Genomic DNA, 13,975 nt, shown 5'->3' on the forward strand with positions numbered 1-13,975 from the left:
TTGTCCATCAGTATTAACTATTGGGATACTACTGGTTTTGTATGTGTTTTTCCTTTGAGACAACAGTACATATAATAGAGGTACAATTTGTTGGATTTTTTGTTTATGTATTTATTTCATTCCATTTGATTTATTTTAATTGTTGATACTTAAGTTGTCAAACAGTAGACATTACTTGTTTTATTTATGATATATTTCAGCTTAAAGTTATGTTATTATATGTGGATGTAAATATAGATTTGGTGTTTTGCAGTTTTGGTTTTTGGTCTTTATTTGTTCTTGGATCCCAATTTGTTTTACTTAAAAGTCTCACAAAATGTAGCTTTAAACATACACAATTTTAGATTAGTGTATTAAATCTCTGTTCTTGCTCCATGTTTTGCTACTCTCCAACCCCACCCTGTAGTATTTTAAACCAAATCTCAGACATGATTTGATTTAATCCCTAAAATAATCCAGTAGCTCTCTCTCACAGATGAGGACTTCACATTATTTCACTTAACTATGTGAGCAACCATTTCTCATAACTAGCTTCTGCAAGTCCGCGCATGTCCTGGATACCTCAAATGTCTTTGTGCACTTGGTCTGATGTGATCTGAGCCAGACAGGATCTATCTACTCCTTGCAGTGACCTCATTGGTGTCTTTCTTTTTTATTCTTTTTCTTTTTTTGTCTGTGCTACATCCCCAATCCTGTGTTTTTTATATTGAGACAGGATCTTGCCAAATTGCCATGACCATTCTTGCCCAAACCATAATACCTCAGCCTCCGGAGTAACTGGGTTTACAGTTGTGCACCATCACACCTGGTGGAAATACAAACATATATATTTTAAAGGAAAAAAAAAACTCCACAAAACTTAAGTGAATTATTTCCAATTTAAATTTTAGTTTTTGCTCTGATTTTGTATTTGATTACTTGAAAAACCTGGGTTACCAATGGCATTAGCCTATGTATAACAAAGACAATGTCTGTTTTGTCACTGACGTGGTTACTAAATGAAGCTCTACATTTTTTTGGTAAATCTGTTTGTTTATATCACTGGTTTTCCAGTTGTCCCTCCGCCCACCTCCACCAGCAGTGTCCTCACTGAGAAATTGTTGGACATGGATAGTATCAGAGTTACCTAAAGATCTGCTGACTCAGGAACCCAGCAGTCAGTTCTCTGGGGATCTCCCCTCTGCTGGACAGTCCTGTTCAAGGACAGGCAGTGTGGTGTTGACCTGAATTGCCTGCATGATATACCAGCAGACCCTGGGCTCCTGGCTTCCTGTTGTTGGATACTGCTATGGCTCTTTTTTTTTTTTTCCTAAATGTAATTTTGTTATGCAAAACACTTCCATAGCTTTAAAGTAAACCAGGCATGTTTTGAGATTTTTGTCTTCTTACTATGCTATCCAATAGTAATTATTACTTTCTTTTTTTATACTGGGGATTAAACCAGTATAAATTTATTTATTTTTTTGATTTGAGATAGTCTTGATAAATCCCTGAGGCTGGCCTCTAACTTGCGATTGTCCAGCCTCAGCCTCCTGAATTGCTGGATTATAGGTGTTCAAGGCGCTGTGCCCTGCTTAAAGTAACCATTCTTTAAAATGAGTTTTTGGTTTAGCCTTCCACTGTTTCTTTTTAAGAATATAGGCATGTATGTAGCCAGTACTTATATTCTCATTATATAAAAAAACATGAGTAGATACAGCACAACTTGATTTGTGGGCCATTTCATTATTTTTTTTTTCTGAAGAAAAGAAAGAGCACACTTCCGAAGAATCAAAGGAAATGTCATCTGGAGAGCTTGAGTTGGTCTCTAGTCATGGGGGGTGGGAGGGAGGCGAGGCCCCCAGAATGCCCCGTGTTCCTTCCCAGGGGATGTGGCCAGTGTCTATTGGAGGGCAGGTGGGGGTCCTTGGCTGTCACCATGAGGTTGAGGTTCCTTTTGGTTTTCTTGCCTGCTGCGCCACGTTCCCCACTGAGGTGCAGCCCAGCCCCCCTCAGCTCTTGATGCAGAGCGGCTCCTGTGATTGAACTGCCTGGTAAAAGGTGGGTATTTTGCCCCTAGGGCTGAAGCAGTAGTGAGAATCTGATTTCATTGGGAACCAGGTTAGTCTCTAGTCATGAGGAAAGTGATGAGCACAAGGTGCCTCTGGTCACATGGGAGAGGGGCTTCTGGAAGGCCACCAGGAATAGGTACTTGCATTACTCAGGGCTTCTTCTAGCCAAGCGACCAAGAGCTGTGGATGGTTTCATTAAAACCGGTGTCGGGCTGGGGCTGTGGCTCAACCGGTAGAGCTCTCGCCTAGCACGTGCGGGGCCCTGGGTTCAATACTCAGCACCACATAAAAATAAATAAAGGTATTGTGTCCAACTACAACTAAAAAATATTTAAAAACAAAAATAAGGTGTCACCACCAGGTGGCGCAGGCATGACCTGAAGTCATTTCCTTGTCCTATCAGCTTTGATGTTCAACTTTGGTCTTTGGGGCAAGTTTTCAAATGTGGATCATTGTGCCATTTCAAACACTAAAGGAAATATAAGACTATTACTATGCTTTTATTAAAATATTTAAGACTCTTCTCATTCAAAATTCCATAAGCTCGCCTGTTTCCTAGTGTCGTCCTTGCCCTTGTCCTTGGCTGCTGTGATGCTGGAGCACGGTGATACGGGTGCTTTTTGGTTTTTATTTCCACTGATGCCAGAAACCCAGTTTAATTTTAAAAAAAGGAAAACTGTTCCCATTGTCTTTTCACCTTTGCCCTTAGAAGCTAGGTTCTGAGATGGCTAGTGGCACTGTGAGAATTCCCCTGCGCTAGGCAGGTCTGAGGTGACTTAATTGCCTTGGGAAGGAGGGCCCGGTCCGGAGGGAGGGGACTTGGCCCTCGAGGGAGGAGGGGGGGCACTAATCCTCTCAGGCTCCAGGACTTGGGGCTGAGCCTGCAGTCTCCCCTTCCCTCCTGTCACACCTTTCTCCTGTTCTCCTCCCCAGAGTCCCTCTCATTTCATTCAAAGATAGCCCCATCAAGAATCCTGGAGACGGACCAGGCTGAGCCTGGCTCAGGGACTTTAAAGTGACGAATGCTGATGAATGCAAACTTATCAACAGCCCTGAATGGAAATGACTGCTGCGGGGTCAGCAGTGACTATATGAGTGCCTTGCCACACAGGATTCCTTGGGAGCGCCACACAAAGAGTGACTCTGGTCTCACATTATTTTATTATTTTTTAGAGACAATTTTTAGTTTTCGGCGGACACAACATCTTTGTATGTGGTGCTGAGGATCGAACCCAGGCCACACGCATGCCAGGCGAGCATGCTACCGCTTGAGCCACATCCCCAGCCCCATATTATTAAACATTACTGAAGATTGAACCCTGTGGTACTCAGCCATTTTTATTTTTTATTTTGAGATGTGGTCTCACCAAATTTTCTAGGCTGGCTTTAAACTTGTGATCCTCCTGCTCTAGCCTCTTTTTTTTTGTACCAGGGATTGAACTCAGGGGCACTCAACCACATCCCCAGCCCTATTTTGTATTTTATTTAGAGACAGGTTCTTATTGAGTTGCTTAGCACCTCACTTTTGCTGAGACTGACTTTGAACTCATGATCCTTCTGCATCAGCCTCCTGAGCCGTTGGGATCACAGGTGTGCACCGCCATGCTTGACATTAGTCTTTAGGATAGCACTTTCTATGTCATTACAACCAACCAGAGACAGACACTTTAGGGCTCTGGGTGTAGTCTCCCTCTCCCTGTTGCCTGAGTATTGTTAAACCAAAAGCAAATGGTGTTTGTGGAGTCTGCTGCCGCATTCTGGCTGGGCACAAGATCACGAGCCACTCACAGCTTTGTAGGTTCAAACAGCAATTCTTTATTCCCGAACTCACACCGGCCTCTACACATGTTCTGGGGAAATCTGAGTTCTGCCGCAAAATTCACGTACTCCACCAGGCTTGAATCCCAAATACTTTCTGAATTCCCTGAGAACTCAACAACTCAACGGGAACTCAGGCAGCGGGATACGCCCTATTCCCAGCAGGAATAACCTTAAACCTGGAACTGCCCTAAACCCAGATTGTTTTAAACAGGGAACGCCTTAAACCCAAATTGTCCTAAACTGGGAACGCCCTAAACCCAAGGAGCGGGATACTTCCTAAAACCTGCAGGATACACCCTAAACCTGGATCCACCCTGGTCCTTGAGCAGGGTCACCTTTCTCAAACATACATTCAATGTCACAGCGAATGTCCAAGGCAAGTCCATTTCCACTAGTCCTTCCTCTAAGCAACATGGGGTACGCTGGCAAGGAAATTTCGATGCATCATACCTACTTGGCAATGGCCCTCAGCATCTCCCCCCTTCTGATTAATTAACAAGCAATGTGGCTTAAGGACTGTGCCTGGTAGGTTGTCCAATTCAACATATGGTTCTTACCCGTCATGGGAAAAACTGACCTCTAGGCATCAGCCTCCTGTCTTAGGTTGATACCACTGCAATTGGATCATACCCGTCACTGACTACCGGTCCAGCATACAGCCATACTTGTGGATAGGCCTATGCACCAGTGGGGGGGTGAGGTTCTTGCCTCACCTCTGTTGGCCCCCAAATTTAGCCTTGGTGCCAGTGGGGGGGGTGAAGTTCTTTGCCTCACCTCTGTTGGCCCCCAAAGTTTAGACCATCACTAGTAGAAGGGAGGAGGATACAGAAATGCCACGACACCAAGCCAATTGATGGCTCCTTTGGAAAAATTGCATCACTGGTGACACCATCAGCAGTCTGCCAAAGACAGATCTCTAAGGCCTTCTCATTGATTTGCTCAGTACGGGCTTGTCATGTGAAAAGACCAAATCTTTGGCCTTATGGGGCAGCAACTAAGTGTATTATACGGTGCATCAGAAGTTTTAAGAACTATATAGAGCTAGGTGAGGTGGTGCACACCTGTAATCCCAGCGACTTGGGAGGCTGAGGCAGGAGGATTTCAAGTTCAAAGCCAGCCTCAGTGAAAGCAAGGCATCAAGCAACTCAGTGAGACCCTGTCTCTAAAATGCAAAAATAGGGCTGGGGATGTGGCTTGGTGGTTGAGTGCCCCTGAGTTCAATCCCCAGTACCAAGAAAAAACAAAACCCAAACAAACTATATAGAAACAAAACTTTAAGGAGCACCCAGCTTGGGGGTGTCATTCGACAACCTCAAATGTGGTTGTCCTCACTGAAGTTGGAAAGTCTTGGGGGTGAGGGGAGTGAGCCATGCAATGAACTGGAGGGAAATGTTGGGGGCAAGCATTTGAAACCAGGAACAAAGCCCTGTGTCAGTCACTTGAGAACATGGAGGGCCCTGGAGGCTGTGAAGAGGAGAGGCAGCTTGGTGCTGTCCGAAGATTGTTAGTTTTGCTCTGAGAGTGATGGGAGCTTTGGGGCTTGAGCAGAGGGTTTGGGTGGTTCAACAGTCATAAGGCCGAGCACGGGTCTGACTCCAGGGTCACTGGATCTTTGATACTGTCTCCAGGTGAGGCAGGATGCGGCTGACTGGGCTGATCGAAGCACCTCGTGCTTCATGGAATTTTATTTCCATGTTGGAAGACTTGGTCCTCTTGAGAAGGGCTTCCTGGGATGCGGACTGTCTAGTTGGGGACTTGCGTAAGGAGGCTGGTGGGTCTGCACCTGCTGAGCTTTCTGACTATGACCTGGGCGAGTTTGAAGGCTGTGCAGGTCCTCTGTGGACCACGATTAGGTGGGAACACTTTGGGTACAGTTTTGTGCCAAGGAAGGATTTGAAGAAGCCAAAGAGGTGTTGGTTAGCCGGTTAAGGTGTTTGGGCATTATCTTGTGACCTATAAGAAGACACTGGAGGGGCTATGGCTGTGGCTCAGTGGTAGCGCACTTGCTTGGCAAGTGTGAGGCACTGGGTTCGATTCTCAGCACTGCATATAAATAAATAAAAGATATATCAACAACTATAAAAAAATACAACAACAACAACAACAACAAAAAGACACTGGAGTGCCAAGTTTCAAAATGGCAAGATTCAGGGTTTTACCAACCAGCTAGACTTTTGGTTAAACTTTTATTAGCCATCCCTTGTCATTATCAGTTTTTGAAGGTGAGCAGGCAAGTGTAATTGAAAAATTGAAAAATGGAAACTTCTAATGAGTCTTATTGCTTTTTGCTGATCATTCATATAAAATAATCATAAATCACAACTAGCTCCACAACCTCCTTTCATCTACAATGCAAACCACACCAAAGGTTTTCTGACATAGCATCAGCCTGTTCGAACCCCAACTGACACGGACGGGTCTTCTGCAGATATGAAGCATGCAAATTGAAACTGTGAATTAGAGATGGCTTAGCGTTTCTTTGGATGTACTGAGTTTGCAATAGTGTGAATACCATAAAATTAGAAATTCTCCAAGAATTTTTTAGTTAGGATGGGCGGAAGCTTATGTTTACATCATTGCCACATGGTGGCGCCTGTTAGCAGGTCAACAGAAATTTGAGGTCCTCCTTTGTGGAGATTAAATTTTATGTGTTTTCGAACTGCATTGGGGCTCTAGGTTTTTTTTCCCCCTCGAAGATATGCAGATTCTCTGCAATTCCTGCTGGATATGTCTTTTTAATTATTTTTTATTTTTATGGTAGTGGGGGTTGTACCTAGGGGCACTTAACCACTGAACCACATCCCCAGCCCTTTTTTGTATTTTTAAATTTAAAGACAGGGTCTCACTAAATTGCTTAGGGTCTTGCTAAGTTGCAGAGGCTGGCTTTGACTCAAGATCCTCCTGCCTCAGCCTCCGGAGCTGCTGGAATTACAGGCGAGTGTGCCTTTGAAACCAAAGATGATTTAACAAGAGCAAACATTTGAAAATTCAAATAAAAGATTGAAATCACAGAGCCACATCCCTGGCCCTATTTATTTTTTTATCTTGAGACAGAGTCTCAATAAATTGCTTAGAGCCTCACTGAGCTGCTGAGGCTGGTCTCTGTCTTGTGATCCTTCCGCCTCAGCTTCTTGGGTCACTGGGATTATAGGTGTGCATCACCGTGCCTGCCACCCTGTCATACTGTTGAAACTGCTTTTAAAAAATATTTAGAAAATCATATCTGCAAATGGTCAAAACCATCAAGCAGTATTAAAAATGGAACCCAGCATCTCACACACTCTCCCCTCCCCAGCCCTTGCCTAGTACACTGACCTCTCTGTTCTGCTGAGCTTCCTCTGGAACCACGTGTTGCTTAGCTCTCACCTCTCCAATTCTGTTTCACGATCCCCTGTGTTTAGTTGGACCACTGCTGTGTTTTTCAGTGGGAACACGGAGGGCGTTTTGGGTAGCACAACTTTTTGCTGTACGGGACTGTCTAACCATTGCCAGGTGAACACCTGCCTCCCCAAAGTCGGGGAGAAAATGTTCCCATTTCCTTTGGGTGGTCCCCGTGGGTCCAACTTGTGTCAGGGTTCAGCTATCCTGCGCACTCAGAGCCTCTGGGGAGCATCGTCTCCTCTCCTTCCTCACCATGCTTGGCGCCTCCCTACCTTCCCACTTGGTCTGAGGAGGACAGTGGTGTTCCCCACCCATCCTTCACCTCTATTCTGCTTTCTTGCTTCTGTCATTTGTCCATTTTAGTGTCTGATAACATTTGATTTGGGTTTTGAAAATTTAATGTTGTCCATACTTATGTGGGTTGCAATTGCCAACTTTTTATGACTGGGGTCAAAATAGCTGATAAGAGGGGCTGAGGATGTAGCTCAGTTGGTACATCCTTGCATGCATGAGGCCCTGGGTTCAATCCCCAGCAATGCATGCATTCAGTCCATGGTCTCCCAACTCCCTTCTTTTGGGCCCAAGGTGAGGCAGAACACCATGGTGGCAAGGGTCTGGTGGAGAAGAGCTTCTCAGCTTTTGGCAGCCGGGAAGGGGAGAGAGAGAAAAAGAGAGAGAGAGAGGGAGGAAGGGGTTGGGGAGAAGATGAATCTTCCAGAGCACACCTCCAGTGACCTATTTCCTCCAACCAGGTCCCACTTTCCAGTAGTCCATTCAGCCATTGTGGATTAATCCAGTAAGTGGATTCATTGTGGATTAATCCACTGACAAATTCAGGACCCTCACGATCCAGTCATGGCCTCTGAACCTTGCTGTTTTAGGGACCGTGATTTGAACACATGATTTTTTGGGGGGAACCTTCCAAATCCAAACAAAGGTTGTTCATTGAACAGTTCAATGTCTTTCCCCATCCGCCTCCTGTACGGTTTTAAATTTTTAACATTTGGGTATATTGTCTGTCCTGGCCCACAAGACTAGGCTCAGGGCATGGCCAGCACAACTTGTTGCTCTTGATATCCCAGGTCCCAGCACCTGGCCTGGCACAGGAGGTGTGGAAAGGAAGCGGGGCTGGGGTTGGGTGCGGTTGGGGAGGGTGAGGTCCACAGTATGTTCTCAGGGTCCTGGTACTTTTGCCTTCTGAGCCCTCCTCTGTCATCCCCATGGCTGTCCATGAGGACATTCATGCCACCTTGCTGGCATAAATCTGCGTATAATCCAGGTTGGGTTCATTCCTATATATTCATTATTATCATATCTTTTTCTTCTGTTTCAAGTAGAAATTAAAAAACAGGGCTGGGGTTGTGGCTCCGTGGTAGAGTGCTTGCCTGGGTTCGATCCTCAGCACCACATAAAATAAATAAAGGTACTGTGTTTATCTATAACAACAACAAAATAAAACAACTAAACAAAAACAGATGTTCTCTGTGTCTAAAGAACAGATAGAGACTTGAGCGAATTGATGCAGGAAATATTTGGAGGAATTTGTTCTTAGAGACCTTGCATCACCAGGTCACCGCTTTCCACCACCGTGATCCCCTCCAGCAGAAATTGCAAACTTCCCCAAATGAGGGCGTGGAGACGCCAGCACCCCCAGCCACCTCTGCGGACCCCTGCTTGCTGCCTCCCGCAGTGAGCACCTCACTGTCACCTCTGACTCCTCCCTTCCTCTCTGGGTCCCAGCCTGTTGTCCTCCTTGGTGGCAAGGCTGTTCCCAGAGCCAATGCTTCTTCTCAGGCGGCCTCTGTAGGTCCCCACTCGGAGCTGTAATCGCTGGTGTTCCAGGCACAGCCCCCCCAAAAAACAGCTGAGCGTTGGAGGAATCACGGTAAGAAATGAAATTATGTAAATGAACCTTTAATTAAAAGTGTCCATTTTTAGGAAGACAAAAACAAGACTGGCATGCCACTGGTGAAATGAACCAAAAAAAAAAATCCACTAAAATCTGCATATTAAATAAAATAGAAGGCGCTGTTCAAGAGCATCAGAAAGAACACGAAACCCAATGGCCCTGGTGGACAGAGGGTGCTGGGACTTGGTTAGAGGAAGTAGTACTTTGTTAGGGAACGTTTGGTTTGTGTTGATTTCAATTTGGAGGAACCTTCTGGCAGTTTCACAGAAAACTCATCCGCTTTGATAAGCTAATATTCACACAATTATATTTCATAATCTGTGATCAAGATTCTACTTTTCCTGTTTGAGCTGTTAAAATATTCCTGTTTAAAAAAAGCTGTTAAAAACACAATCGGTAAATTTGATAAAAATGATCATTTGTTAACTTGATTATTCAGTGAATTAGCTTTAGGCAAATTGAAACTTGGCAAACTGGGCTGTTGGGCAGGCTGCTGCCATGGACCGTGATGGAGAGCACCCAGGGACAGTTGGCCCCCGGAAGGTTAAAGGACCCATTTCATAGCCCACTAAGAGGTTATAAGAAAACTTTTCACTCTGGAATGATTTTATATTCAAAGGAGAGCTGTAAAGACAGCAGAGTTCCTGCACATTGCTGACACTCGTGACTCCCGTGCACCAACTTACTGAAGCGTGGTGACACTGCCACATGCAGAAATTAACATGGGCACATTGCTTTATTCAGGAGACACCAGTTTCCTGCTTTGCTCTTTTTTTCTGTTCCAGGACCCCAGGCAGGATCCCCTGGCACTGTGTCCTCTGGCCTCCCTGTCTCTGGTCTGACTGTTCTCATGATGGGCCCTGTTGAGAACTACTAGTGAGTCCTTGGCACATATCCCCTGGCCTGGGTTTGTCTGATGCTTGGTTGGACCAGGGCATGAAGGGCGGAGCACAGTGCCTCTTCATGGTGTTGGGCCAACAGCCTGTGACAGCTGACCCTGCCTCAACCAGGGGACCAGGCTACCTTTGTGTGGCATACAGGAGAGCATATTCATTTTACAGAATGGTGGGGTTTGCTTTTGTGTTTGAATGTTGTCACATGTTGGATCGTCACCAGCCCATGAAATAACTAGAAGTTACGATTCCATTTTATCATTTCAATAAATAGAAAGCATCATCGAAGCCAGGCCTTGTTGAAACCAAAGGGTCTTGGATCAAGGGAGGCAGGTCAGAGGTGGCTCCAAACTCAAGGAAACTGGGGCTCTGCCTGTCTAAGCAGCTTTGCCTGCAGAGAGTCTTCCCGCAGGTGACAGAGCCAAGATTCCAACAGATCTCCCTCCCAAGTCTCTGGGTGTTGTTTCTGGGGCTTTTGCACCACGGATTCTAGATAGCAAAGCACACCAAGAACTTTGCTGGGAGATATTAAACCATGACTCCGAGCCTGTAACTACAATAACTGTGATAAGAATGTGCCCTCACATCACAGCTCGCTCATTACAGGGGAACTATAGGTGCTCCCTCTCTTCAGATGACGATATGGGGCCTGGAGTGTTAGGGCGGTGTCTAAAACCTCAGGTGGCTGCGCTGGGACCTGCTCCATGCCTGCTGGCCTCCAGATCTGGACTCCCTTAATCACTGTGTCACACACACTTACTTCAGTTCAACAAAGCTATTTATTTATATGGAGGTGCATTTAGAAAGCATGCAATTTATAGTATTAAGGTGTACTTCCAGAAGCTTCTAGTATGCTTGTGATGTTGTGCAGCTGCCACGTCAGATATTTCCACAGCCTCAAGAGGAAGCCTCTGCCCGGGTCCCCGTCACTCCCACCTCCCCTCCTCCAGCCCCCCACAATCCCTGATGGCTTTCTGGCTCTAGAGGTTAGTCTCTTCTGGACATTTTGTGTAAGTGGAATCACATCCTAGGGGGTCTCCTGTGACTGGCTTCTTCCCTCTGATGTTTACGAGGCTCATCATGTTGGAGCAGGTCCCTTTAATGCTGAAGGATGTTTCACCACTGGACCGCCACATTTTGTGTGTCCACTCATCAGTGGGTGTTTGGGCTTTTTGGCTATTGTGAATGATACTGCTTTGAATTTTGGTGGTGAACTTTGTTTTTCGTTATTTAGGGCTCATGTTCAGGAGTGGATCTGTCGGCCACTGGATCACACACTCTCTTTTACTTTTTCCCTCCTTTTACTTTAAAACACGAAGCTCCCGTGTTGGACGAATTCTTATCCCTGAAATTTTAGTCCAAATAGTATTACGCAAACTTCCTTACTGCCGAGTTCCCAATGCTGGGAACACTGGCTAAATCTGAATAAATATATTTTGAATAAATGAATGGAAAATATTTATTGAGGCAACTCTCTCTCTCTCTCTCTCTCTCTCTCTCTCTCTCTCTCTTTTTTTTTTTTTTGAGATGGAGGGAGGTCTCATCATGTTACCCAGGCTGGCTTTAAGCCCCTGGGCTCCAGAGATTTTCCTGCCTCTGCTTCTCCATAACTAGGACTACTGGTCCACACTACTACATCCAGCTCCAGGCAACGGACAAGATACCAATGGTGTCAGTCATGAAGCTGTGTCGTCTTTATTGTCACCTTTGCAGACATTAGAAAAATTGTTATATAGGTAATATGTATTCCTGATATATAATTGAGTCTCTGCAGGAACTGAGTTACAGGGAACATTCGCTGAACACTTATTTATACAAAGTAGTGCAGGCCCTATTTAAATTTTTCTATCTTAGTCTAGTAACTAGTGTGTGGGGCCTGCTATTCCATTGTATTGATTAGGAAACTGAGGCCGGGGGTCGGGAGCTACCTCTGCAGTGGAGTCTAGGTTCATATCCCCATCACAGAGCCGTTCAGTAGCTTCTCCCTCTCTCTCTTTGGTTCTGGGGGTTGAACCCAGGGCACTTAACCACTGAGCCACATTCCCAACCCTTTTATTATTTTGAGACAGGATCTCGCTAAATTGCCCAGGCTGGCCTCAATCTTGCTATCCTCCTGCCTTAATCTCCCCAGACCCTGGGATTATAGGCGTGTGTCACCGCACCCGGTTTGGGTAGCTTCTCTCTCTGGAGAACTCTGGGGCGCTCAGGCCCCAGCCACAAGCAGAGGCTGCCTTCAGTGCTATCACAGAGAGCCAGCTCCGGGAGCCCCTTACACGGTGCGCCAGAGCGCAGGGCCGCTGCTCCCTGGCGCCGCAACGCGGCCTGTGTCCACACGGGGGCAGGATCGGCCAAGCCTAGCTGGGCCTCCCTTGCAGACAAAGGCTCGCGGGCAGCTTGGGCGGCCGGGATGGAGGAAATGCACCGGCGGCTGCAGAACTCTGCGTAAACGGACGGGGCATCGGCTCAGCTCAGCCCGTCCCTACTCGACCGCGGAGGCCCGCGCGCTAGCTGCCCCGAGATCCGGCCCTCGAGGGCTTACACCGTCCGCGCCCGCAGAGCCCCAGGGAGGGCTCCGCTGGGCCCGGGAGGAGCTCCCCAGCTCCTTTCCCTGGCGGGGTCCGCAGTTGCACGACACAAGGATCAGAAGAGGGGAAAGCAAGCAGCCAGGAAGACCTTTCACTCTGGAGGAGGGCGGTGGTTCCCAGTGTTTGCAATTCATTAACCAACGGCATCTAAAAACCCAGGGGCAACCTTCGATGTTGTCAGATACAACAAGCCTCCACCATCACCTGAAAGGCGGCGGCGCGGGGCGGGCGGGACAGCAGTGAAACCACCAGGTCACCCAGGGCCTCACCTGCGCAGGGCAGGTGGCTCCACCCGCGAGCCACGCCCCGGCGCTAAAGGACTGAGCTTCAAGTGGGAAAACCTGGGAACGGTCCTTCGATTTGGACCGCGAGCGCGGGCAGGCGTTATTCCAAAGCTGCTGACTCTTCCGGCTTAACTTTGAGGAAGAGACGACAACCAAGAGTCACTCACCTGGCTCTTCCTCCCCCTTGTCCCCTGCCACCGACCAGAGTGGCTCTTCGCCCAGCACGTGCGATGGCCCGCGTTTCCCACGCCTCTCCCCCCGGCTGGCACGGCTGCCCTAGCAGGGAGGAATCGTCTAGAGCCTCATTTCACAGGTGACAATACCCAACCTGCCCACGGCCCGCCAGGAGGGCGTTACCAGCTACCTGTGGGGCGCTCCCCTGCCTCCGCTCCAGCTCTGCTGCCAGGGGCTTCAGATCAATTAAAAGGCACCTTCGCCCCGGTTGGCCAGAGAGGAGAAAGGTACCCCTCACCTCCCTGTTTTGAGGCCGTTGAGGTCTGAGCACTATTCTTTGTAGGCATTAAGACATTTTTGATTTTTTTTGGAAATAGACTTTATAATCAAGTTTGGGTCCTACTTTGTTCACTTGGTGGTATGTATGAGCGGAAGCTGTGTCCCCCATGTTGGTATTCTTTGTTGCCCTAGTTTCTGAAGATGATCTCATCTTCCGCTGCTCAACACAACCTTCACTTGACTCTACCGCTAGGTGCCCCTGGGAGTCCCCTGTTTATAGGGATCACTCTGCTGGGGGTCTTCGTGCTTTTAGCCTCATCCACGTTTCAGATTTCCATGTGGTTGGATTTTTCAGAAATGGAATTATTGAGTCCAAGGTTATAATATATTAAAATTTCCCAGAAAGTGCTGCTGTGAGCACAGGCGGAGATAGTGATGCTTGTTTTGTTGATTCCACCATTAGGAACCCTTTTTTGTTTGTGGGGGGGGGTACCGGGGATTGAACTCAGGGCCACTTGACCCCTGAGCCACATCCCCAGCCCTATTTTGTATATGATTTAGAGACAGGGTCTCATTGAGTTGCTTAGCGCCTGGCTTT

The sequence above is a fragment of the Urocitellus parryii genome, chromosome 6, assembly GCF_045843805.1.
Source record: "Urocitellus parryii isolate mUroPar1 chromosome 6, mUroPar1.hap1, whole genome shotgun sequence".
NCBI lineage: Eukaryota > Metazoa > Chordata > Mammalia > Rodentia > Sciuridae > Urocitellus > Urocitellus parryii.